Raw genomic sequence first — 26,467 nt, 5'->3', positions numbered from 1 at the left:
AGGGAGATGTGATAGGGCTTTCGAGCAGTGGGACATCTCATGGAAAACCACAGAAGAGGAAGAAACGAACTTTACTTAGGAGATAGCGGAGAGTAGAGAGGAAGGAGAAATGTTGATGATTAAAGAGAGGGGTAGAGATAGGGGTTTACTTGCAGTGAGAGGGCATTTGTTAGGGACCTTGATATTAAAGTGAAGAATGTGGACTTTTATCGTAAGCAATAGGAAATTCTTGATCAGAGGAGTAACATGATGGTTTCTGCACTTGAGGACAGTTGCATTCCAGCAGGTTTTAGAATGGGTTGGACCAAAGAGAGGCGAAAATTAGAATAAACATCTAAGAGGTTGTTGCTATCTATCTATCTATCTATCTATCTATCTATCTATCTATCTATCTGGCAAAGAGAATCCAAACAGCCAGGGGAGTTTGAGAATTGAAGGGAGGTACAAACCCAAGGGACATTTTAAGAGTTTTTAGGAAGGAATTAGGAGGAACTTTGTCCATCCAGATCATCACTTTTCAAAATGGAGATCTCAATAAAGTGAACTTTCCTGCATTTCTGCCATTTTTTAAGACCTTCAGAGAGAGGAGTCATGGGAACAAAAGAATTTCCATAATGAATGAGACTCTCTGTTCCTTGCACTCAGTGTCCCATTGACCACAATAACCTGGGATGCCCTGAGAGTACCTGCTTCTCCTCTAGGAGTCCAGATGTGGGGTCAGAGGACCACTAAGTGTCTATATGTACACACAAGATCTCCAGCCATTGATGTGCTGAATACAGAATATATCAGAATGCAGTTCAGGAAGGGATGTTCAAGAAAGTACTCCTATACCAGTTATAAAACTCCACTGTAAATAACATGAGCATCTTAGCACCAGCTCTCCCTATGCCGTGCAATATCCACTCAGGAAGGAAATAGAGACTTGATGCTATGTTTTTCTACTTTGAGCATGTAGGAGAGTTGGCCTTCTCTAAAATCACTACCAACCCATGTCCTTCATTTTCAACATCTCATTTAAAATTCATTTAATTGAGGAAACTTTCTAAGGTTACTGCTAAACTTGGTGTTTTTCCTGGCCCAGGAGCCCAAAGTATAAAACCCACATCAAGGAACCCATTCACACACTTTAGAAATTTTAATATCAATAAGTTAGACTATGAAAAAAATCACTTTACGATAAAGGACTCCTATAAATAGCTGTTTTTTTCAGCACTTCACAAGATTTAGTACCCATTCATCTTTTCAAGAATATAGCTATTGCACTGTTTGTGACGCAACTATATCTTATTTAGGCACTTCCTGTTACTAGTTTTGTAATTATATTCTTTGATCATTTTATGAATGCCTTCTTTCTGATTATATTATAAATTCCATGGGGGCACAAACCTACTGTATTAATTTTTTGGTATCATTCGTAGTTCCCACTGTTATTTCTTGGTACACAGTGGGCATTCAATAAATGCCTTTCCCATCAGATCAAGTTGTTAAGTCAGAAGAGAAGTCAATGGTTTATAGTTAGGTCTAAATCTTTTGTGACTGGAGAAGAAAGGAAATGGGCAGGTATCTCAGCTTTAAAATGGCATGGGAAATTTGTTTTTTTCTCTGTAGCAATTCGAGTAGATGATATTGGATTAACCATGTAGCAGGGATCATGGAAGTGCAATACAAAACCCAGATGACAGTATGAAATGTATTTTGTGTGTATTCACAAAATTCCACAGAATCAATCACCATCCCTTTGACCGAGTTAATATGAACTCCAGTGGCAGTAACCCACGGACCTCTAATAGAATTCACCGATGGGAAATAGTAACAGTTCCCATGGAGGCATTACTTTCGCTGCCGACTGTGATCTATGGATGACAGCCTCCCAGAAAACACATTGACACAATAGGCTGTAATGGCTCAGATGGGGCCTTTATGCGATATCGGGCCAGTGATCCGCAGACAATGTCTCGCCAGGAGGTTTCTCAATTGCCTTCTCCAAAGCTTTCCCTCATGCTTTCAGGGCCTGTCCAGGTTCTTTCCGGAGCTCAGGGATGTCTGCCTGTGCTCTAAGGCTACCGAAGCTTGCCTCAAGGCATCTCCATTACACTAATGAGCCGCTGAAAAGCCAATGAGAATATGAAGAATAGCTACAGATGGAAGATTTTCTCCAATTTGCAATGATGTAGGTGTAGATGTGCTTGCTTATAACGTGTAATTAAGCTCCAACAGTCAGATTTGGGCTTTATATCTTTTCAAGCCCTGTTAACCAGTTTGAAAACCGCTTTGTCCACACCTAAAGAGACCTTGTTACACATAGGCCAGTTGGTCAATCAGTCAACAAATGTTTGGTAAATATGTGTGTTCATAATTGTGCAAGGCATTGTTGTAGATGTAAGAGAATAATTGACTTCTGCCCTCAGGGAGCTTCTGATTGAGTTAGAAGAGGTGAAACTGACCCATGTGAACCCACGTGTAATTATGGCCAAATTGCTAGGTTGGTGTATTCTTTGATCTGGACTGTTTTGACAATTATGCACTCAAAGCTGCCTAATAAACACCTGTACTTCACTCGTCAATGCTTTAATACAGTGACACAATGGGCACATGACCTGGCACTGAGCAGTAACTCAGACAGGTAGTACATGGCAAAGGAAAGAGTGGATTCACCAGCGGGTGCTAAAAAGACCTGAATCGTACATTCTTAGAGTAAATCAAGGGCATGTGGGAAGTAGGATTGGGGAGAAGGGAAGAGGGGGAATTAGTAACATTTACAAACACCAATTATGCCCCAGACACTTTACAGGTTGCCTCATTTTCCCTTAACAAGTGCCCCGTGAGGTAGAGATTAACATCATTTTACACATGAAGAAATAGCAGCACAGAGAGATTACCTGTCTTGCCCCATGTCACACAATGAGAAAATAAGGAAACCAGGACTCAAATCGAGGTCTGTCTGCTCCAAAGCCCACACCCTTTCCACTCCCTCAAAATCCCTTTCACACCTTCTATCATCTTGACCAAAGCATCTGTATAACTGCTGTCTCTTCCACCTTACTATGTGAATAGTATTCTTCAAAATAATTCTGGGCCCCCGATTCTGTGTTGGGTGGAAAAAGGGAGGGATGGAGCACAAGAAAACCAAGGTGAAGAACAGATTTCAGAGACTACCTTCTGCCAATTCACAAAGTTAAGGCCAGGGCTGGTGTTCCACCAGGATGCCTAGTCTGGCATACTAGCTAGCCAGCATCCATTCTAACTGGTCAGTGCAGAAGTTATTGAGGATATGACATATTTTTAAAATATCATCCTCCGTAACTCCTTAATGGATTTCTGAATTTGGAGACACTGAATATTGGTTTTTGAGAGGAATAATGTCAAATTTGAATGCAGCACTAAGGTTAAAGGAAGGCAATACGAATAACACTTATTGCTGGGAGAAACTTTATACTGAGAAAAAAAATCATTATTTCAGTCATATACTTTATATATTTTTAAATACCCTTAAGATTATTAGAAAACAATCATAATATTTGTATATAAAATTTTAAATACATATTATAATTGGTCTAAACTTATGACATAGAGGACTCAGATTTTTATTTGTTGTATAGATTCTTAAAAAACATAATAACTATTCTTCTAGCTACCCCAATCCATTTCCAATATCTAACTTCTCAGAGATAAGCACTTTTAACAGTTTAATGTCTGTCTAGGTGTTTTCTATCCATAGAGGAACAGAAAATATATTTGAAATATGTGTTTGCTTTACAAAAATTTAGTCATAATTACTACTCTGCAGCTTGTTTTTTGTACATGATGTACCAAGGACATCATTCCTTGTCAATATATAGAGATCCATTTTGCTCTTTTCAGTAAGTTCATGGTCTGCCTGTGTATGGATGTATCATAACTTCTCAAGCCTTATTGACATAAATTTAGAGTGTTTTCAATGTTTTGATAAACAATGCTACCAAAAACATCTTTGTGCATTTTTCCCACTTACATGAATATTTTAATAAGAAAAATACACTCTTTTAAATACCCTGATCTCCTTTTAGCAAATTAATGTCAGATATTCATCTGTGCCTATTTTATAGAAATTCATACATATATTTAGTATGACTGTGTATAATTCACTGATATATTATTATGCCAATATGATAAATTCGTATTAGGGTAATATATGAGATGTGTTCTTGATCAGATACATCGCCAAATATAACATTGCACTTATAATTAACAACAATTTTCTTTCAGTCACAGTCAATGGGTACCCAAAGCAGTGAAAATCAGGCACTATCCTAACAGGTTTCAGAAACACTGTCAGAACTCAGAATAGTAACTCAACGAGGACTGGAATAATCATAGAAGGCTTCTTGGAAGAGCTGGAACCTCAACTGCCTTGAAACATAAGGAGGATTTGGAGAGCCTAAGAAGGGGCAGGTGAGAATATGAACCTGAGAAGTCAGGACCACGGACAGAGCAAAGATGGGCCAATGGAAGTGTACAGTTTGAGAGGAGCTGTGAGAAGAGGCAAGAGGCAAAGTGAGGCTTTATGATGAGGATTTTGAAAAACAGATCAGAAGGTCTGGATTTGATGTAGAAAGAAGAAATAAGGACCAATGGTCAGTTTGGGAGAGTATTTAACAAAGCTGGCAGCCATAGGAAGTAGGGCTTGAAGAGGAAAGAAAGTGACATGTTGAAACAGTGGTAGATCCAGGGCCTACACTAGGGTAGTAACCCCACAAATAAAAAGGGTTAGTTAAGTGAGACTTTCCACAGGGAAAATCAACATGATCCACAATAGTGGTTACTGCTTAATTAGAACTTACTCTGTGCCAGGCCCTGTGTTAAGTGCTCATCATCTCATTTAATACTCCTCATGATGACCCTTTGAGTCTATATGATAACTAACCTCACAGATAAGATATGCTAAGACTCAGAGAGGTTAAATGACTTGCCCAAGGTCACAGAGATTACAAATTACAGAGTTGGGATCCCAATCCATCTCCATATCCAAAACCAGGAACCAGAGCTGAAATGCAGATTTATATCACAAACATTATGGAGATTCCATTCCATATTATCTCATAGCTTCAATAAAGGAGATGGTCCTTTATTTTCTACAGTGTCTCCCTCCTTCCAAGAAAAACTATGAAAAGATAGTTTCCTAAAAAAAAAAATGACTGAGTTCAAATCATTTCTAGGATAGTTCCACTCAAGCTTATGAAGTCCTTAAGAAGCAAAATAACCTAAATTCTAATACCAGCTCTGTCAACTCACTGAGTTACCTCACCTAACTTCTTGGAATCTCACTCTCCTTATTCACAGTGAGGTATAGCAGATGATATAACAGGTCCCTGCTAGCTCTTAAATACCCCAGTGTTCCTATTCTTTGTGTTTTTGTTGCCAAATGAAGCTGGATACAGGACTGAGCTAACAAAATCTAAATCTTACTTGGCCCCCAGGACTGGATATAATCTTTTATAATTCTCTTATGCATTCCTTAACTTAATCATTTGGAAAATAAATATTTCTTGAGTACCTACTATATACCAGACAATTCTCTAGATGCTGTAGGTATAACAAGGAACAAAACATTGATTTTACCTTTTTGGTAGAATAATGATAGCTAACTTTTATAGGGTGTACCCTTTGTTCTTATATGTGATTTAAGTATTAACTCATTTAATCTTTACACCAACCTTATAAGATATTTCTTGATAAGAATGAGGCTTAATGAGAGTTAGTAACTTGCCCAAGATTACACAGCTACATAGCAGAATCAGGCTTTAAACCCAGGCAGTTGGGCTCCAAAACCCCAACTCAACCTCAACATTTTGCTCAATAATCATCACACCCTGTTCCCCAGGAAGTATCCTATTACCTGTAAGTAAAGCCACTACTTGGCCAAAGCTGAAATAAAACCTTCAAGAAAAGTCATAAGATTCTATGGCTCGAGCTTTGTAATTCCAAGACTATGTTTGAATTCCAGTTTTCACAGATGCTGGTCAAATTGGCAATTTTAATTTCTCTGAACTTCAGTTTCCCCATCTATGACACGGGGATAAAATAGCGTCTACCCCATAGGGCTGTCACAAGGTAAAGGACAATGTTGAGTACCACAAAAGGAGTCAGAATAAGTACCCAACTTACTTTAAGAAAAAAGCTAGCACTTTGGATGTTGGAAAGTATTTATAGATACAGAACCCATCTTGACTTCAGTCATCCGATCACCTACTTTGAAGAAACCTCTAGAGTCTAAGATGTGCTAATTCAGAACTGTAGGCATTTAAACATTGAAGTGCATTTTCATGGAAGAGCAAATTCTTAGGGGTTACCCATACATCCTATAAACACTATAATCACCAGGAACAAGGGTGGAAATATGCAAAGCCATGGAACATTTTAGAACTATCCTCACTGAAGGGAGGTTAAGTTTCCTCTCTGATGGGGGCTTGCTGAATATTAAAGATGCCTTGTGTTTTGGGTACCATTGATTGTATAACGATCTTCAACACCTCAGGATCATTGTGTTTGCACCAGAACAGCCCCATAAGGGAGATTAGCAGGACTATTTTGCACTTAATTGATTCCTTGAAACATTTCCTAGATGAGGCCATTATTTGCATTTTCCTAATGGCTAATCCAAATGTAGAGCTTCTAATGGTTGGGATGTGACACACAATAAGTTTGTGGCAGTGTAAAGTAAAAACAAAGAGGAATCACAATACTTAGTCCCATTTCTCCAAATGCTAAACCACTTTCTCCTCCCAGTAACTGCCTATATAAATAAATAAATAGGCAGTCTCATGGAAATACAATTTCAAAGTATGACAAAAATTCAATTAAACCTACCTGTAATAGATGAGATATACTCAAAACTCCTCATACTAGAATAATACAATACAAGGCAGAATCTAAATCACAAACATGACTGCTATTTGCCTAACCCTTATAACAGTCTTCAGTAATACAAGATCCAGAGCCAACAGATCAGGGTACAAATCCTTATTTTCCAACTTACTAGCTGTGGAAATCACTTCTCCAAGACTCAGTTTTCTTATCTGTCAAATAGGGAATAAAAATACTACTTACTGCCTTGGCGAATTATGAGAATCAAATGATATAATGCATGTAAACTGCTTAGCATGGGGCCTGGCAGATAAAAACTCGGATTTGTTCCTATTACTGTTTTATATACATTTAATGTATTCTATGCAATACATCATACCATATACAAATAATGTATTTTATTCATTGTTTTTTTGACACATTTTTAAATTATTATTATTTTAAAATTTTATTTATTTCTGGCTGCATTGGGTCTTCTTTGCTGCACGTGGGCTTTCTCTAGTTGTGGCGAGCGGGGGCTACTCTTGCAGTGCAAGGGCCTGCGGTGGCTCCTCTTGTTGTGGAGCATGGGCTCTAGGCTCACGGGCTTCAGTAGTTGCAGTGTGCGGGCTCAGTAGTTGTGGCGCCCAGGCCAAGTCGCTCCACGGCATGTGGGATCTTCCCGGACCAGGGCTCGAACCTGTGTCCCCTGCATTGGCAGGAGGATTCTTAACCACTGCGCCACCAGGGAAGTCCCTATATGTTGTTTCTGATCTTTAAACAACCCTTCAAAAAAGGTGGTGTTAACCCCCTTGTATAGATATGGCAATGCAGGTTAAGACCAGTCATGTGACTTGCACCAAATTAAATAGCTGCTAAGTGTCAGAACCAGGTCTTTCTGACCCCAGAGCTCAGGTGTTTCACATGAGGCATTCTGTCTCTCAGAGTTACCTTGGCCCCCATGCAAACCACCATCCTGACTGAAATGTTGAAGAAACTCCCATCCTAAGTCAGTTTCCACTGCCAGCCCAGTACTCAGCTCGAAGGGTGGTGTTCCAGCAAGGCTCGCCTACCAAAGACACACCAACATGAACATGCTTCAAAATGTCTTTCACCGTAGAAACTGGCCACTTTAACAGCCATATTTTAGCAGGAAACAAAGTAGCTTGCTTTCCAAAGTGCTTGCTCTTGCATCTCTTAACCAAAGGAGAAGAGCAGCATCTTTTTTTTTTTTTTATTGGCCCAGAACCTTTCAGTTATGTGAGTTTGGCACAGAATGACAGCTCTTAACCCAGCAGGCCACCTCTTGGCATTCCAGTGACGGCTACATTAGTGCCACCACAGGCCCAGGCCTGTCATAAGCCTTTCGTGAACCAAAGTGCCACTAATTTTCCTCTTATAAAGACCACAAGATGGTATCCAGGCTGTGCCTTTCAATTTATATTGTTCTGCCATGCAGCAGCAAGATCATGAATTTTAAATGCCTACCGTGATTTGGTCCTATAACTCCACCATGGGCCCGATGCCATTACAGAGAGAATGGGGCAAAGTAAGTATAATATTATTTTTATGGTGAAATCTACTTAAAATAAATCCTGAGAATTGAGAATAAATTTTGTTGAAGATCCTCATTAACTACGAATTCCCCCTTCTCCCCCCTGCCCGCACCTCACCCTCTCACATAGGACTCAGCTAGGACTAAAACAAGCGTCTTACTGCCTTCCACAGATGCTGGTGATAAAGGGTAGAGATAGTGGAGATAAGATAGAGGAGAAGGATAGAAGAAGAAAGAACTGGAGGCCAGTGTTGATTGTTGCTTCATTAATAATTCATAATCTGTCTCTCCAAACCCAGGCTTCCCCTTAACTCTTTTTCTCAACTGATGTTACCAATATTCTCCTAAACATCCAGACTTGAAGCAATGAAACCAAATCTTTGCCTTGTCCTCACTTTTCCACTCACACCTAGTCACTAGGTCTGTGGATACTTCCTTTACAATATCTCTCACCTCCAACCATTGTTTCCATTCCCACTGCCATCACTGTAATAGAGGTAATTATAACCTAACAACCAAATCATTGCAATTGTCAGTTTATTGTAAAGTGGATAAGAATTCAACTCTGGATGCAAACAAAACTGGGTTCAAATTCTGGACCAGCCACTTGCTAGCTGGGTGATCTTGGACAAGTTATTTAATATTTTCAAGCCTCATCCAAAGAAAGGGATAACAGTGAGTGACTGCCTCTAGAGTTGTTAAAATAATCAAGATAATACATCCAAAGTGCTTACGTTATCTTTTAATTATTTTGCATAATCAATTTCCTCCCTCTGTACTTCACTCTACATGCCTATTTTAAGTTTCTCTTACTAAAATAAAGCAGCAACAGGTCATCTTCTGTTCCAAAACCTAAACTCTACTCCCAGCACATAAGACAAATACCAAATATCTTGGCCTCTCATTCAAGGCCTTTTTCTATCAGAAGTTATCTTCCCATCCTACCTCCATTTCATTACTATTCACAGGTCATACCATTCTTTTCCCTTTCATCTCCATCCCATCTCCATCATCCAAATGTACACAAACTTAGAGTCTGCTTTCAATCCAGCATCCTTCATAAATGTCTTCTTGATACTTCAACCCAAACTAGTCTCCCTTCTCCACCAAACCCTGTAGTTGACACCTATTTCCCATGTCATTTATGTTGCAAGGTACATATTGCCAAGCTTGAACTCCTTCTTTCATGTATTTACAACTTATTTTTGTAATTAAATGAGGATGTTTTTCAGTTGCAACCCAAGAGACCACCTTACAAGTGAAATTGTCTTAGAACAAAGCCTTTTGATTCTATAGTAACTGACTTATTTGGATGCAGTCCAAAATGTACACATCTCACATGACACCTCGTCTGATAAATTTCAGAAGAAAATGCCTTTAAACAATGTGAACTTGGACCCAGAAAGGACTAAGAAGATATCAGTGTCCTCTATGTTGGCTTGGTAGTAGCCAAGGTGAAGCCAATGGTGACTATCTCAGGCTGAGGTCCTCCTTCAAGGCAGATGCCTAAGGCGGGTCTCTGGAAACAGGGAAAGGGCTCTTTGGGCTATGGCCATATGTCAATGGACAGAGATAGAATCCTTATCTTATGGGGCAGAGACCAAGGAGCCATAGCCCACCTCACATGTTGAGGGAGCAAATAGGGGAACACCATCCTACGTGACATCCATAGTATTCCTGTTTCTGATAATGGAATTCATACCACAAAGCATGTTGTTTGAATGGAGCCTTTTTGCATACAGTGAATCACAATGAATAAGAAATATATAAGGTACCAGTGTGAATGAATTCTCTTTCATAAGAAGATGAATTGTCTTCACCATCCATATCCTTCTTCCATCCTTACTAAGCAAGCCATCTGTTTTTCCCAGCCAAATTCAACAACAGAGTCTTTGTCCCGATCCATTTGACAAGTTATAAAGCCAAGTTCTGCATTCCCAGAAGTCACTGACAGTTGGACCCAGAGCACCAGAAAGTGAGCCAAATCAAAACCAGGAATGGACAGAGCAGAACCAGGAACAAGGAGAAAGTGGTGGTACGTTCTTCTCAGAAACTGTGTCACCATGGCAGCAAAGGAACCATACAGGGAGGTCAATGGGAGAAAAGATTGCCAAAAGTAAAGAACCAAATTATAACCAGAAGAAAGAAGCAAACTAACAGAAGGCAAAAGTGTTTGGACTATGATAATCTTCATCACCATCATCATCATCACAGTCTCCTCGCTGGACCCCGTAGCCCTAGATGTGGTTTGGAATTCAGAATTTTTGGACTTTAGATCCATTGATTATATTAATGTAAATGCATCCATATTTCTGCAGCAAATCACACTAAGTGGGATTAAACAGAGCCAGTAAATAGCCTCATGTCAGTTCAGGTCAGGCTTTGCCATCAAACGAGTTTTGACTCCAATTTACAAACAAACAAAACAACTTTTGTTTTTTAGAATCCAGGGGGTTCAGAATTACAAATGAGACCATGGACTAAGAGAACACTTACGAAGTGTGAAGTCCTGAAGGGTATGAGGACTTCCACATACCTGGTGGATTGAATCTTGGATGATGGGCATGATCTCCACTGCGAAATGAGGAAGCTGAGGCCCCAGGAGGTTAACGACATACTCATAGTCATCTGAAAACTTGCTTACAATTTGAAAACACAGCTATAGATAGGTATCCAATTTCAAGATAGAAATCCCGTTTTTCTGACTATATACGTAGTCACAGTCAAAGCCATTCATGTGCAGTGAACCCAGATTTCTAAGAAAATTTTGATTTGATGTAGATCTATTTAACTATATTCTGGGGTCTGTATTCATCTTATACTGCCACTTTATTGGCACTACAATTGCTTTCAAATGTCTCTCGCTATTTTGGAATTCTTCCTTGATGACTTTGGGTTGTATTGGAGTAAAGAGGGTCACTTATTCTGATGCTGATCATTCACATCGGTGACTCCATTTTCTGCTAAAGACAATTTTTAGGGAATATATCTAAGGTTATTTAAAAACTCATTCAATTCCACAATATCACCAGCAATTATCTGATAGCATGAGGTCTGTAAGAGAGAATTTTGTTCAAAAAACTAATTTTTTAAATGGTACAAAAAGAAAAGGGTATCACGTTGTCCTCCCTACAGTCTGCAGATCATATTTGTGCATAACTATTATGGAAGTGCAACAGACAATTACGTGTCTACCCGAGCATGCGGGGACAGCTTCGCTGATAAAACATCTCTGTCCCTGCACATTGGCACCTTGCTCCTTCATCTGCTACTCACTCCCTCCTGCAGCCTCTCCTTTAGGTAGAGAGCAGCTTCAAATTAGATGCTCTGTTAGGTCAGTGGCCTTGGCTCCCACTCCCAGCACCACTCTAAAGATGCCTCTCCTTTAGTCACACTTGCATCATGATCAGCTCAACTGAAACCACATTGGGAGGGACAGTAGAGCATACCAAGGGGGAGGGGGCAGAAACCACCCACTTTCCCTACCTTCTCCCCTCTGCCTACTTTCTTGAGCTCCTGGGTCTTCTCAACAACGACCTTACTCTGTAACCAGGCAACATTCAGAGCAATTTAAAAAGCCATGATCCCCGAGGGATTTATCATCCAGAAGCTTCTCCAAGTTTCATGGTACCCAAACTCTCTCCCTCAAGTGGACAGATCCTTTTGGAAAATAAATACCTATTATTTGAGACTTGTTTTCTCCAAGTATTGACTTTCCAGAATATAAACTTAGTCACTTGCCACATTTATTTCCCTTCAGACTTAAACATTCTGAGAAGTAAGTTGATTTCTTACACTTGAACCTACAAAAATGCAGTTTGGAGAGAGTAGAGTGTAGCGAGGCTAGGAGAAGGAGAAGCAGTCCTGCTAATGTGTGTGAAGATCTTCATTTGACTACTGTTAACATTAATGAGGGTGATCTGCCAAAATCCCTGCGCGCTGAAATGAAAATACGTGCTTTGGTATAGAGATTTCCTGTTACACTGTTTATAATTCACTGTATGAGGTGATCAACGTATACTATAATAATGGCACTTATACATCACACTTGGAAAATGCTTTTTATTGACTGAATGTGAATATTATTGCCATCGTTTATTACAGACATGTTATCTTGTAGTAATTGAAATACAATATGGTGTCATTAATCATCCTGAATACAAAATGTTAACTTTAAACTGGTCACACTGTATTAAGTGCTCCTTTACCCATAAAGCCATTTGATTTGCAAGTCTGTAAAAAGTTGGATGTTTAGGATTTAGTGGGACTAGCACATGGAACACATTTCTCTGTTAGACTTCTCAACAGTCTGCGTTAACTGAAGTAAGTTTTATTGTTTTGTTCGGGTAGGTTTTCCCTTTGATGAGTACTTTATTGGATAAAATGATTGTTTGAAGTCATTTTCACACAACATAAGAACAGGACTGTTTTCCCATCTCTTTGAATTGACCCTGAGAACTAGTTACCTACCTTCTCCATATTTGCAAGATTGAACAGACTGGGACCTTAAATAAAGTAAGTGATACTGTCAGATGAAAATAATTCATGGAGATTAGAGAGATGATTGCAGATCTCTGCCCACACATCATTCTGGTGTGCACTGTTGCAAAAGCCTCATTTCTTATCAAATAGTGACTGAGATTCTATAGGTTAAATGATTTTGGGGTCTCATGTTTCTTTTCACACGACTGAGTATATCTAATTACAAAAATCACTTACATCCTGCAAACCACAGGTACAGGTTTAAAGAAGTCTTTTTTTCTTTTGGCTGCGTAATACACAAAGGGAGAATTATTTGGTTTTGGATATAACATTTACTTTATAATGAAGAAACATTTCAGTCTACCTTTAACTCATCTTTTACACCAGAAAATATTTCTTAGGCATATGACAATTTATCTACATTATTAAATAGCTCAATGTTTAAGAAGCTGCTTTCTTTATTTCAGTCATTTACAAAAATAACTCACCGGGTGGTATTTTTATATTTTAAAAATTTGTACCGTAATTCCATTTTGGTTGAAAGTCTTTTTGTGGATTACAGAAGTAATGCATGCTCATTATAGATAATCTACAAAATACAAAGAAAAAATTAACTCACCCATAGTGCCTCAATGCAACATTTTCAAAGACCCATGTAACCATCTGAATGGTGCAAAGATGTTTAAAATACTCTCTGAAGACTGTTGCCTTTCCTTTTTATTGGAATACGGCCACAAGCAGTTTAGGACCCTCTGTGTCATAGGTTACGGAGTGATTCTATGTCATTTTAAATTCAACTTTTGTCAGTAGTACTTCTCCTCATAGAGACATTTATTTCTGACCACTTTGCAAAGAGATTAAAATGAAAATGTATGAAGAGTCCCAGAAGATAGCCTGCTTTGAAAAGCTGTTTACTTGCCTTGGGCATGATTTGGGAGGGTAAAGGTCAAGGATGAGTCACAGGAAAGCCCCATTCAGAGGTGCTCAATACTCTTTCATCTCTCTCTGTTTTTGTTGACACCAGCTGTGTCTACCTTAGTCCTCCTGTGAGTTTACATCTTTTTTCTTAATAATCTATAAGCAAACCATAGAAAAGGGGCATGTGCTATAGAAAGTGATGGTGGTGGAGCAGGTGATGGGAAGAAAAGGCAAAGGAAAAAGAAGCGTAATGGGCCGTAAATTCCTTTTTATAAAATGTCAGAGAAAACAACAGCATATTTGACAAGACTTGATTTGACCCAGAGCATCAGTAGAAGCTGTGATTCTTAAAATTACCCAATACCTGAAACAAAGGAATGTTAACATGCTAATTTCTTAAAGAATCTCAAAGTGCTTCCTACAGATTTTCTTTTTTGTATCATAGGTGACAAATATGTTTCATGATTTGAAGGCTTTGGTAATCATCAACTCCAAATACAATTAGCCTAGAAGATTATATGCAATGCTGGTATTTTGCATGTATGTTTCCAATAAACAGGACTATCTAAGTAAGATGCTTTACCTTAATCCCCCTTTTCCTAAAACAGAAAAGTAAGGGTGACATGGCATTTAATGGATTTCTAAACCCTTCAGTGTGGGAAGTGTGGGAAGTAGGTGGTAGAAGGAAAATTGGTTCCTCTTAGTCAAAAGAAATATGTGAATGCATGGAAAAGGTAAGAGAGGAGAGTTTAAAAGAGGAAGAAAGGAAAACAAGAACAGAGACAACAAAAGTCCTGAAACTACACTGTCATAGCCAACTATGCAACATAGCAACATTAATTGCTTGGCTCTAAATTGATACATTTATTGATGGATAATGACCAGTTGTGGCCCCACCTGTGGAAGGCAGCTGTTAGAACCCTGAGTTGAGGTTTATAGAAAAAGCGGTGTTGATGCTGTGATCTACAAGGAGAAACAGAGGGCAACAAAAGCATCAAAGACAGAGATACCCTAGGTGACATCTAAGGAATTTTCAGCATATTATTATTTCATTTTTCTTTCAAAGAAAAAAAAGTCTTTAATATGAACCACCAAGGTGGGGTGTGACAGGGAAAGGAAAGAAGAGTCGTCTCTCTGGAGAGATGGGGCTTAGCCTGGAAGTGATGGGTAAGGCTGAGATGCTGAGTGCCCTGCAGTAACCCATGGCAACAGCCATTCCCAGAACAGCTGTCAAGCAGTGACTTAAATGGATGACCCAAGTGCTGGGTTTGTTTTTAGTTGGTTGCTTGTTTTTTAACCCTGATATATGGCTTTAAACACTGAGAGACTCTCTTTTTTGGAAGAAATAAACTGGTAAATATTTTAGGTTGAGAATGTACGTTTTCTTAAATACCCAAGGGAAACAATTTTACTTCCAGGAGCACCAAGGAGCTGGTTAATATATTACCCTTAAAAGGCCAAATCCCAAAAATGCCTTGTGCAAATACTATCATTCTAATTAATGCTTTCTGTGGTTTTAAGAAAATAGTGCTGCAAGGGGCCGTCTCTCCCCTCCTATCCTAGCCTAGGAGAGGCACGCTACCTGGACCTGAGCTCTAACTCCTCCACCAGTTATTAGTTCTCTAATTCAAGGCAGCATGGACTCTTCCCACACCTCAGGTTGTACATCTACAAAATCAGGGTAATCACAGCAATGCTACGAGAATTAAGTGAGTTAAGGCAGGTACAGCACTCACAGTGCATGGCTCATGATTAATGTCCAGTAAAAGTGAGCTAGCTATTGTTACCATATTTTATCAAGTGCAAAATGCCATCATTGTATGACACACCATTAGTTTATGTGCCACTATGAAAAACAATTGATGCCAATAAATTGCAACACAATGCTTTCTTAGCTTTTTATTTTATCCTTTTGCAAAAGTTCTCTTAAAATTATTAGATATGTATTTTATCACATATCACTCTTGTGCATACATTAAAAGGAAAATGTACATTAAATAAATACCTTTGTATTCCTGAAGTTTTTTAGCACTGAAGCTGATTCTATTGAATTTCTTTTTGAATTATCAAAGCTCTGTACCAAGACCACCAGGGAAAATTGCTGATCACACAAAACTGGGTTTATTAAACTGCTGAACAAGAGAAAGCACCACCTTCACTGAGTCTCAGCAGCATTTTCAAAGGAGGAGTCAGGGTAGTTGTAGGATTTAGGGAAGTCTGCGAGTAGTCATGGGGTGGTTTGGAGCAGAAGACTGTAAGCGAGGGCTGGGCTTGGATAGGTCAGAATTTGTAATGAGATGAGCTGCTGGAAGTCAGTGGTCTTATCTTGGAATGAATGGGTCTGAACAAGCTGATGTTAAAACACTTTAGTTTGCTGTGCATATCATGGTTTGTATAGTTTATCTGCTTTGCTAATCATACTACAGTCATGCAAGCTGTGGTTTCTGTTTTATTTTTGACCCTTTGTCATCAATGTCCACATTTTTCCACCCAACATCATGCTCTGTACCCTTAAGACTGTCGATGATGCAGTGCTTCTTATTGCCTCCAGGATTTCCTTTGCAGTAGCTGGCACCTGCTGTGAAAGTTTCGATGCCCGTGTATAGTATTGACAGCCACGTCGTCGAAATGGCTGCCCTGCTGACGGTGACGTTGATATGCCTCCTGATTTCAGAATTGACAAAATCTGAAAAAATGTGTGTCTTAGAATCAATGAAATACAGTAATAATTTGATAACAATAAAATCTAATTCTCATCTTGGAGAGGAGAACCAACTATATATTTATGTTCCCATTAGAGAACTAGCCACTTATGAGAGATAAGTGAAAAGATCTATCATAAAATTACAGGACAAGAATGCTTATCCCTGTAGATAAGCCCTTATACCCCCTCAATGAGCCTAAAAGGGAGTTTTTATTGTTTGTTTTGTTCTGATCCTTATCATTTTAGCATTAATTTTGTTTCCTCAATTTAACAGTTCACTACTTTTTCAAATCTTTTTCTAGTGAGAAAGTATCTGATCACAGAAGAAATCATCTAAATCATGTAGAGAGGAAAGTCCAACGTGTCTTGCCTATAGAATCATTGTGCCATAGAATGAAACTAGAAGAGATATAGATACCCAAAGGTATGTTTTTGTTTGTTTGATTGTTTGTTTTTGGCCATGGGATCTTAGTTCCTGGACCAGGGATCAAACCCAGGCCCCCTGCAGTGGAAGCACGGAGTCCTAACCACTGGACCACCAGGGAATTCCCTCAAAGGTATGTTTTTAATTGGATTTTTAAAAACTGGGTGGATTTGAACTTCATTCCACTGTAACTTTCCCAATGGCAAAAACTAAAAATGAGCACAATGACAGCTCCCAAGAAGATAAGTCCAGGAGCAAACAATCCATCAGGACCCTGACCTTTGGCCTCACTGTGATTTCCAGGAAACAGTGAGTATGTGTCTGTGTGTTCCTGTTCATATGCTGGATGGGGGTGCAGAGGGAGAGAACTGAAAATCCATTTCTAACGTCAATATTATGTTTTCCTCTGAAAGATTACCCAAAGTGTCCGGCTTACAGATATGACTGGAAGGGGTCAAGAAAGAAATCTTATATATTACCAAGGGGCCCATGAAGCTCTTTGGAGATCCCATATAGTGAATGGGGCTCCATGCCCTTCCAGATCTGATAGGAACTCAAATTAAAATAATACTAAGTCAGAAAATAAGTGTAAAGAAACTCAAAAATATTCTGATTTCTCCATGACTGTCTTGATACATTTTTTGAGATATGAAAAGTCTGGGTTTTTTTTCTTTCTCAACAAAAGAAATATGAGCTACCCCTGCGTTGCTAATGTCCTGCGCGTATGCTTTGTCTGCCTGCTGGGTAATCCACACTGGGTGGAATTGCTTCTTGGTTTGCTTCTGGATCAGGAAGTGCTCTCAGCTTCAGGCTGTGCAGAATGGAGACATTCAAATAAAAGTGTGAACATTTTTTTGTGTTCATTTGTAAGCAAAATTCCTACCCTACCCCTTTCCTAACCCAGTGTCAAATGGGTTGTTTCTCCAAGTACGATTCAGATTTTCTTCACTGCAGATTATTCACCCTGTAGGGTTTCTTTATCTGAAATTATCCTGGGGAATCTTTGTGTTTGAAGTACAAAATGATATGAAAAGTCAAGTTAAGAAAAAAAAAGGCAAACCTAAAAGCCGAAGGCAGATGTTGGAAGCAGGAAAATCATTCCTTGAACTCCCCAGGAGTTGATCAAAGAGACAGCCATAAATTGCAACAAAGGCAGAGATCTACTCTGCTCTGAAAGCCAGCCAGAAACACTGGAAATGTTTCATTATTTATTTCATTAATTCTGTGATAGCAATCTCTACTGACAAGATTTGCAAATCTAATCATTTATTAATGAACCGTGTCTGGTGGATTGTGCCCAAGATATTCCTTAGGTCCCAGCCTCTGAGTGGCTGAAGCCCTTTGCTAGCTGCCAGCTTGCTCTCTTGCCACAATATGACATTGGGATTTCCAAGGTCCTCACCAGGGACTTCCTCTCTGAGCTCACAGGCATACTCAAAGGTGGCTGCCTGCACAGCCCTGCTCTGAGGACCAGCACGATGGCCATTATCCAGTATGAGTATAGGAAACCTGGTTTCATCTATTCATAGAAAACCTTCTCCAAGAGTCACAACACAGTGTGTGTGGTTTTAAGTCATCGTGCAGACAGGAATGAATCTTCCAAGCTGTATTTGCATTGTTGCTACTCACTCTGATGCAGAGAATGCTTAACCTGACTCTTGACTAAGACATTGATTTTTCCTGGAAATTTTACCGTGGTTTCAGATATTTCCAAAATCTCAGCCTGTTTCCTTGGCAACTGTCTAAGCTTTATTCCCTGTGAACCAATGCGGCATGATTCATCAGTAAACAGTGAAGCAGCATCCACCCAACTTACAGGCTTCCTAAAGATTCCCTGGAAAGTGATCCTTGCCCTGAACTATTTCACAGGCACTGTTGTTGATATTTCACAGAGCGCAGCTAAAAAAATAATAAAAGTCCCATAACCTTATGCATGGGGAACAACAGCATTGATGGAGATAATGAAATGCAGAAATGAAAACCCCTCAGCAAAGCCCCTTTAGATGTGCCTAAGCTATGTTCATTAATCTGTGATAATTAGACTTATTTGCAGAGGTTAACAGCAGTGGCACATGGTAATTAAGCACTCTCTCTACCAGAGGGATCGAAAATGCTTCTTGTGTGACGCGTGTCCAGTCATCAAGATATTTTATGTTTGCTTTAGGACTCAGGTTTCCTACAGGAGAAAGAAATTGTATTCTAAACAGCCATGACCAGATATTACTTCCTATAATGTGCAGCAACATCGAATTCTAGTTGTAAGCTCTGGAGTAAGAGTGACCTAGGGTTAGAACCATTGCCTCTGTTACTGACTGGTTGTGTCAGCTTGGACAAGTTGGTAAATCCTTTTGCCTCAGTATCCCCATCCTAAAATGGGGATGAAAATACCTTCTTCGGAGTGTTTTTGTGATAATTTAGTAATGACAATGATTATAACTGTGAACATTCACTGAACGTTTACAATAGCATGCACTGTTTTAAACCCCTTACATAGATCCATTAAATCCCATTTTACAGATGACGAAGTTAGAGCACAAGAGATTTAGTAGCTTGCCTAAGACCAAGCTTTGGGAGCAAATAATTTAATTCACTTTGAAGCATCTAAGTCCCTTGTGAGCAAACTTCCCCAAAATGAGCATGGACTCACCATTTTGAAAAACACATTTTCCCTCTTTCCTTTAGAATAAGAATAATATTTATGTACCAAAACAGCTTTATCTTTGGCAACAGTCATCATGTGGGCTTAGGCTAGGTGTAGTGGCATAATCCTATCTATGAAGGAATCCATTAATAAAGAATTACTGGAATGCAGAAAGGAGATGTTCCAATTCTCCCCAATTTTAGTAATTGCACTAAATAAGGGAATATATGCAAAGCTCTTAGTGTGGTGCTTTGTGCATACTAAGTACTCAGTAAACAGTAGCTACTATTATGATAGAAGTGAATGTGCAGAAGAGCTGCACAAAGGGTGAACCATATTTTTCACTTCACATATGCACATGAATGTGGACTTACTCAAGATTGCCGTTATCCCTAAGTTCATACATGGTGGGATTTTGATCCATTTCAGTCAAACAGTAGCTAGATCGCTTGTAGCATTTAAAAGGATGAAGGAATAAAACTGGACCCCTATCTTAGACCATATATGAAAATCAACTCAAAATGGATTAAAGATTTGAATTTAAGACCTGAAACGTAAAACCCTAGAAGAAAACAAGTGACAAGCTCCTTGATATTGGTCTTGGCAATGATCTTTTTGGGTTTGAAGCCAAATGCAAAGGCAACAAAAGCAAACAAAACAAGTGAGACTACATCAACTAAAAAGCTTCTGCACAGCAAAGGAAACCATCAGCAAAATGGAAAAGCAACCTATCAATGGGAGAAGATATTTGCAAACCACATATCAAATAGATAAAATGTGAGTATCCAAAATATACGAGGAACTCATGCAACACAATAGCAAAAAACCCACAAACAATCCAATTAAAAAATAAGCAAAGGACCTAAACAGAAATTTCTCCAAAGAAGATGTATAAATGGCCAACAGGCACATGGAAAGATGTTCAACATCACTAATCATCAGTGAAATGCAAATCAAAACCAAAATGAGATATCACCTCACCCCTGTCAGGAAGTACATCATCAAAAAGACAAGAGATAACAAATGGTGGTGAGGATATGGAGAAAAGGGAACTCTTGTATACTGTTGGTGGAATGTAAATTTTTAGAAACACTATGGAAAACAGTATGGAGGCTCCTTGAGAAGTTAAAAGTAGAACTACTAGGACTTCCATGGTGGTCCAGTGGTTAAGACTCTGCGCTACCACTGCAGGGGGCACGGGTTTGATCCCTGGTTAGTGAAGTTCTGCATGCCCCATGGTGCGGCCAAAAAAAAATAGAACTACTGTAAGAGCCACCAATGCCACTTCTGGGTATATATCCAAACAAAACAAAATCACTATCTCAAAGAGATATCTGTATTCCCATGTTAATTGCAGCATTATTCACAATAGCCACGGTGTGGAAACAACACAAGTGTCAGTCAATGTACGAATGGATAAAGAAAATGTGAGATATACACACACATATATCACACACACACACAATGGAATATTATTCAGCCTTAAAAAAGAAAATCCTGTCATTTGTGACAACATGGGTTAAACTGGAGGGCATTATGCTAAGTGAAATAAGCCAGATGGAGAAAAACAAATACTGCATGTCACTTATACGTGGAATCTAAAAAGCAACGTTGAACTCACAGAAACAGAGAGAGTAGAATGTTGGTTGCCAGGGAGGATTAGGGAGAGGCTGATAAAAGTGTATAAACTTTCAGTTACAAGATGAATAAGGTCTGAAGATTTTAAGTATAACATGGTGACTGTAGTTGATAATACTGTATTGTATATTTGAAATTTGCTAAGAGAGTGGAATTTAAAGATTCTCGCCTAAAAGAAAAAAAAAAGGTAAATATGTGAGATAATGGATGTGTTAATTAACTTGATGGTGAGAATCCTTTCACAATGTATACAAATATCAAATCATCATGATGTTATGTACTTTAAATATATTACAATTTTATTTATCACTTATTCATCAATTAATCTGGAGAAAAATAAGGGAGGGGAGAGGTAGGGGAAGAGAGAGAGAGAGAGAGCTAAAAAAAGTAACCAAACTTTCCAGTCCTCAAATCCTGGAAAGCAGAGTTTAAAAGCTCTCTGGTCCTGAGAAGGAGAGAGGGGTTTTGCCTGTATTTTAAGATGTTATCAGACCAAGTCTGAAAGTAATAATGGGATTATAGCTGCTTTGCCTCAAGACAGGGCTCGTCTTTAATAGTTCACCTTTGTCACCGTTGCTCTTTATTCATGTGGTGGTTGAAGCCATGCTCGTTTCTCACACAGTCTAGAATAAGGATCTCAGCAGAGAAATGAAAGCCCAAAGACTGAGTTTGGCTGATTTTCCACACACAGCTGGTACATTCATGAGCAGTTCCTGATTCCTCTTTCTGCACAAGGGTGCAAATGGGCAGCATGGCACTTGTTTTTGCAAACCCTCTTTTTTCCTTTTTTTTTTTTTTGGCTTTTGAAAGACAAGCGTTGACACTTCCCACAAAGAAAGAAAATCCCTTGCAGCACTAAGGAAAGAATTCAAGGAGCTCTAAGGAATGATCTGGGAAGCCCTACCAGTCCTCATTCACATGGGAAACCAGCCCGACACCTTCCTGCAGCTGATAAGAACAGAAGGCCGCCTCCAATTTACTCCTGGTTTGCCCATGCCTCACCTTTGTCATCTGACCTGAATTTCCCCTGCAAAATCAACCTTATTCAGCTTGTGGCATGCTGACACTGTTAATAGAAAACAGGCCACACCGACACCAACACAGCCCTGATTGCTTCAGCTCTTTTTTTTTTTTTTTTTTTTTTGAGGGAGGGGCAATTTTCTAAACTGGCAACAAACAGCATCTTTTGGTGGGGCTTTCCATTTGTATACTGAAAGGAGACACAAGATTTAACTAAGTCATTGTTCAAGAGTAGGCCTTCCTACGCCACTGTTCTGTGACATTGACTCAATGTGGTGGAGCTTTCTAAAAAACATTTGTAAAGCTCTTCAGCTTGCCAAATTTCCAGCACAGGCAGGATTCTTTCTTTTCATTAATTGGACCAGACAGAATGTGAATTCTGGCCTTTACCTGCTCTCCAAACTGTCTTCTCATTTGATGGCCGCTTTATTTAAAATTCCTTTTCCTCCCCAGTTTATGACAGTGGATTTCATGATGCAAAATAAGAGATACCCTGAGTCTCCCTGATAAGGTTCTACCTGCGATTATTCAACTCGTTGTGTGTCTTGGGTTTGACTTAAGAGAATCTAAACTGAAAGGACAAAGATTGAAAGAGATAGAAAAAGATTCCTCTTGTTAAAGTAAATTAATTAGTTGGATTTATATGAGGAGACAGAAGGGAAGAAGCCAAGCTGTGTCCCATATTAATAACTCACTTGGGAGAAGCCAGATTGGATTGAAAGCAAAAGATGGGGGGAGGGGGAACACCGAGCCTCCTTATACAAGCAGCAGCCTCGGTTTTCCTCTCTTTGCACTCTACAACCTTTACACACACAAACACACAATCTCATTCTTGACCTGAAAATGATGTCATCTTTCTTTGTGACTCACCAACCAGACTACATTAATCCCCTGCAGCGTGAGGGCCAGCAGGAGGCTGCTTAAGGGACTTCAGGCCTGTGAATAAATGATGACCCAGTGGTTAGGGGCGGCAGCCTAGATACATTCAGGATGCATTAAAGCAATTAGCTGGAAGAGGAGTGAGCACAATTTCCAATCCCCAAGAAGGACCAGGCCGTGTTTGGACCAGGGTGAGGAGCTTTACAGCCCAGGGCGAGGAGCTTTACAGCCCAGGGCTGGTAAGAGCCACTTGGCAAAATGGCTACGCATGAAAGGAGTGTGGGGTTTTCTCCCTTGGCCTTGTTTGATACTAGAGCCATTTAGGGGGGATTTCAGGATCATGGGAGCTATGAAACTAATTACTTTTGCAAATTGGTAGAGACAATTGTAGTGACAAATTGGTAGAACCAGCCTTGTCACAGATGATTCCAAATCATGGTTTGCAAACTGGCGTGCCAGTGGTTGAATCTGTTGCATGGATGCTTTTTGCTTGGCCAGACCATTCATTTTAGGCCAGTATTAAAAAGTCAAGAGATTTCACAAAAAAACCCAGCAAGTCTAGAATTGATGCGCCAGTGTTCCTGTGTGACACTGATTTGCTGAAGCTGAGTACCAGCTTTCCTCTTATACCAGCCATGTGCTCTCCAGTTCACCACAGTCCTCACCACTCCCTATGACCTTACTCTCAATCCACTTCACTCATTTACTTGATTCATTTACATCTACCTGGGCCCTGTAGGGAGTTCAGCTGTCACCTCTACCTGAAATGGCTTCTGAGTTAGATTCAACCAGAAATAAAAGGTTAAATTCTAGAACTCCTAAGCACAGTTTGCACATGGACACTCCTCAGTCCCTGCTCCTGGAAGGGTTACCTCTAGCCTTGCATGGGAGCCTAAACCATTCATAAGGCTGCCATGCTCCCAGATGCAGAGCTGCAGCTTTGGAATACACACACTCAGCTATGTCAGCCTGGTCAGGAATGGTGGCCGTGAAGTGGCAATTAGAACAAAAGGGCATCTGAATATGATTTTAAATTCAGTGACAATCACAGGTTTGGGCAGTTTCCATGCCCACCAAAATCTGAACAGTCAAAAATGTCACAAGCTAAATAAAATGCCAGCCAAGAACAGCCTCAGAGATCCAGAAACTGCTTGGCATGTTTTGTGACACTCACATCACAGTGCAGCGAGATGTAAGAAATAGCTCCTAACAGGTAAGAACTCCCTAGCCGAGGTCCACAGCGCTGATTTCTCTGAACAGGCACTAGCCTCTTTCCATGATGTTCCCTGCTTACTTAAGTCAATAAAGCTTTGTCTACATTTTTCCTTGTTCAGATGAACTCCCATTTGGAAATGTCATTTAAAGACAAAAGAAAGAGCTCCAATGACTTAAGGAAACCAAATCACGCATCTTCTCTGAAATTTCTGCCTCCTTCCCACTCCCCTCCAAACCTTCAGATGCTTTTCTCACTTCTTGCTTTTAATCTCTTTTCTTCTCCCTCACAGTCACTTAGGCCCAGGGGGAATGAAGTGCTAAGTGGCTGCTCCCTCCCTCCTCTCAGCTGGGCCACGTTTTGGTGCTTCTAAAAGGCATCTTGCAGACTGCTGTTGACACAAGAGTCTATGTCAGCAATCCCTTTGCTTAAAACTAGAGGACAAGCATGTTTTAAAAGATGGCTGAAAAATGCATGTGACTATAATGCCCCAGAAGAGACTGTAACAGACTGCAGTAAAAAGTACCTGGTACAGGGTCAGAAAATGAATAATTCAAACTTTCCTCACATGCTGAATTAACCTTATTTCATGCTTCCCCGCCCCCATCCCCTGACTTTTGCTTCCTTCCAGGCTGGAGTTGGCTGGAGTCATTCAGGTGTGCAATTTAATCCCTCTAGGAAACTTCTTCTGCTCTATTTGGATCACAGGAAGTGAGAGCAGTTGGATACGCTTCTCGCCCTGCGAGAAGGGGTGTCATGTGGAAGCTTGCAGGGAGAGACGGGGCCCTTGGGGCGTCCGCCACACCCGTGGAAAATGACCACCAAATGTCCTTCCACTAATACTGATAACCAGAGGCTAAAGCAACTTGGGGTTTAGAAAATGTCCCTCTTTCTGATTTCACAACACTCATTTTTCTTTAAAGATTGTTTTCTCCCCCAACTTCCTCACTCACATTACCAACAAGAGGAGCAACGACCTCCCTCACTCCACCCAAAACAATTAAAATCCTCTTTTCTCACTCAGCTCTGGAAAGCAGGCAGAAGCAGGCACTCCTACCTGCTTTAATGTCACCTCTCCCATCCCCCAGTCCATTACAGAGTGTGGCGTTATCTTCCCATCGTTTTCCAGCCACAAAGACATACAGGGCAGCAAGGTCTATGAAAGCTCAATTTTCACCTAAATTGTACTTGCAGGCCTTTTTCCCTGATAAGCTTGGCAGGAAGAGTGGAAGCTGGTTAAGAGACACATGTTCACATGTGCAGGACCAAGAGGAAGATGTGAGCACGCCTGTGCACATAGTGTGCTTTCTTGGTTACGGTTTGAAATAAATACTGTGTGTCTTAAACGTAATGCTATTGAGAGAAGTTGGCATACTCCAAGGCAAAAGGAGATCTGGGTTTTACCTTAAGAAACTTGTTCTTGTCATTATGGTAAATTCCATAAGAATTCTTTCAACATTGTCCAGTAGAACTTTCTGCGATGATGGAAATATTCTTTATCTGTGTTGTCCAGTATGACAGGCACCAGCCACGCGGGGCCATTGAATACTTGAATTGTGACTGAGGAACTGTATTTTTTTTTTTTATGTGTGAATATGGTATTTTTTTCCCAAATATCATCCCAATATTCTTTTTTTTTTTTTTGAGTGGATAGTATTTCATTTTTTTAATAAGCTTTAAAAAAATTAAGGTATAACATGCATACAGAAAAGTGTGCAGATCCTAAGTGTACAGCTCCATGAGTTTTCAAAGTAAACACACCCATACAACTAGTAACCAGGTCAAGCAACAGAATATTAACACCATGAGGAACTGCATTTTTAAATTTTATTTTAATTAAATAGCCACTTGTGGCTAGTGGCTACTGTATTGGACAGTGCAGGACTAGATGTCAAGACATAGCCTATTCTCTGTTCCATTTTTTGTTGTTGTTGTTGAACCAGCCTTAAGTATATCTAACTCCAAACACTTCCTTCAGAAATTCTTTCAGTATTATGAGAAATGAGGAAGGCAGGAAGCAAACTCTGGATCAGGCTTCCTCCAGGCCCAGACCTGGGAAAGGTGCTTTCATACATGAACCTCATTTATGTTTGGTTGAAACTTTACAACTCTGTTCTGAATGATAACTATCTCCATTTCACAGCTGAGGAATCTAAAGGTGATGAATT

General features: G+C 39.7%; 1 long non-coding RNA gene across 1 annotated transcript in view; it reads right to left on the bottom strand.

Moving 5' to 3' along the window:
• Positions 1 to 16,375: 16,375 nt before the first annotated feature.
• LOC137764778 (uncharacterized) overlaps positions 16,376 to 26,467 on the bottom strand; it is a 93,066-nt gene continuing 82,974 nt past the window's right edge. The window contains exon 3 of the long non-coding RNA XR_011074060.1: positions 16,376 to 16,466. This is a non-coding gene — a long non-coding RNA (uncharacterized lncRNA). The remainder of the gene's footprint in view (positions 16,467 to 26,467) is intronic.

This window comes from Eschrichtius robustus, chromosome 5 (genome assembly GCF_028021215.1).
Source record: "Eschrichtius robustus isolate mEscRob2 chromosome 5, mEscRob2.pri, whole genome shotgun sequence".
Classification (NCBI taxonomy): Eukaryota; Metazoa; Chordata; class Mammalia; order Artiodactyla; family Eschrichtiidae; genus Eschrichtius; species Eschrichtius robustus.
Note: the sequence above shows the minus strand (reverse complement) of the source record. Positions and strands in the feature narration are given on the sequence as shown.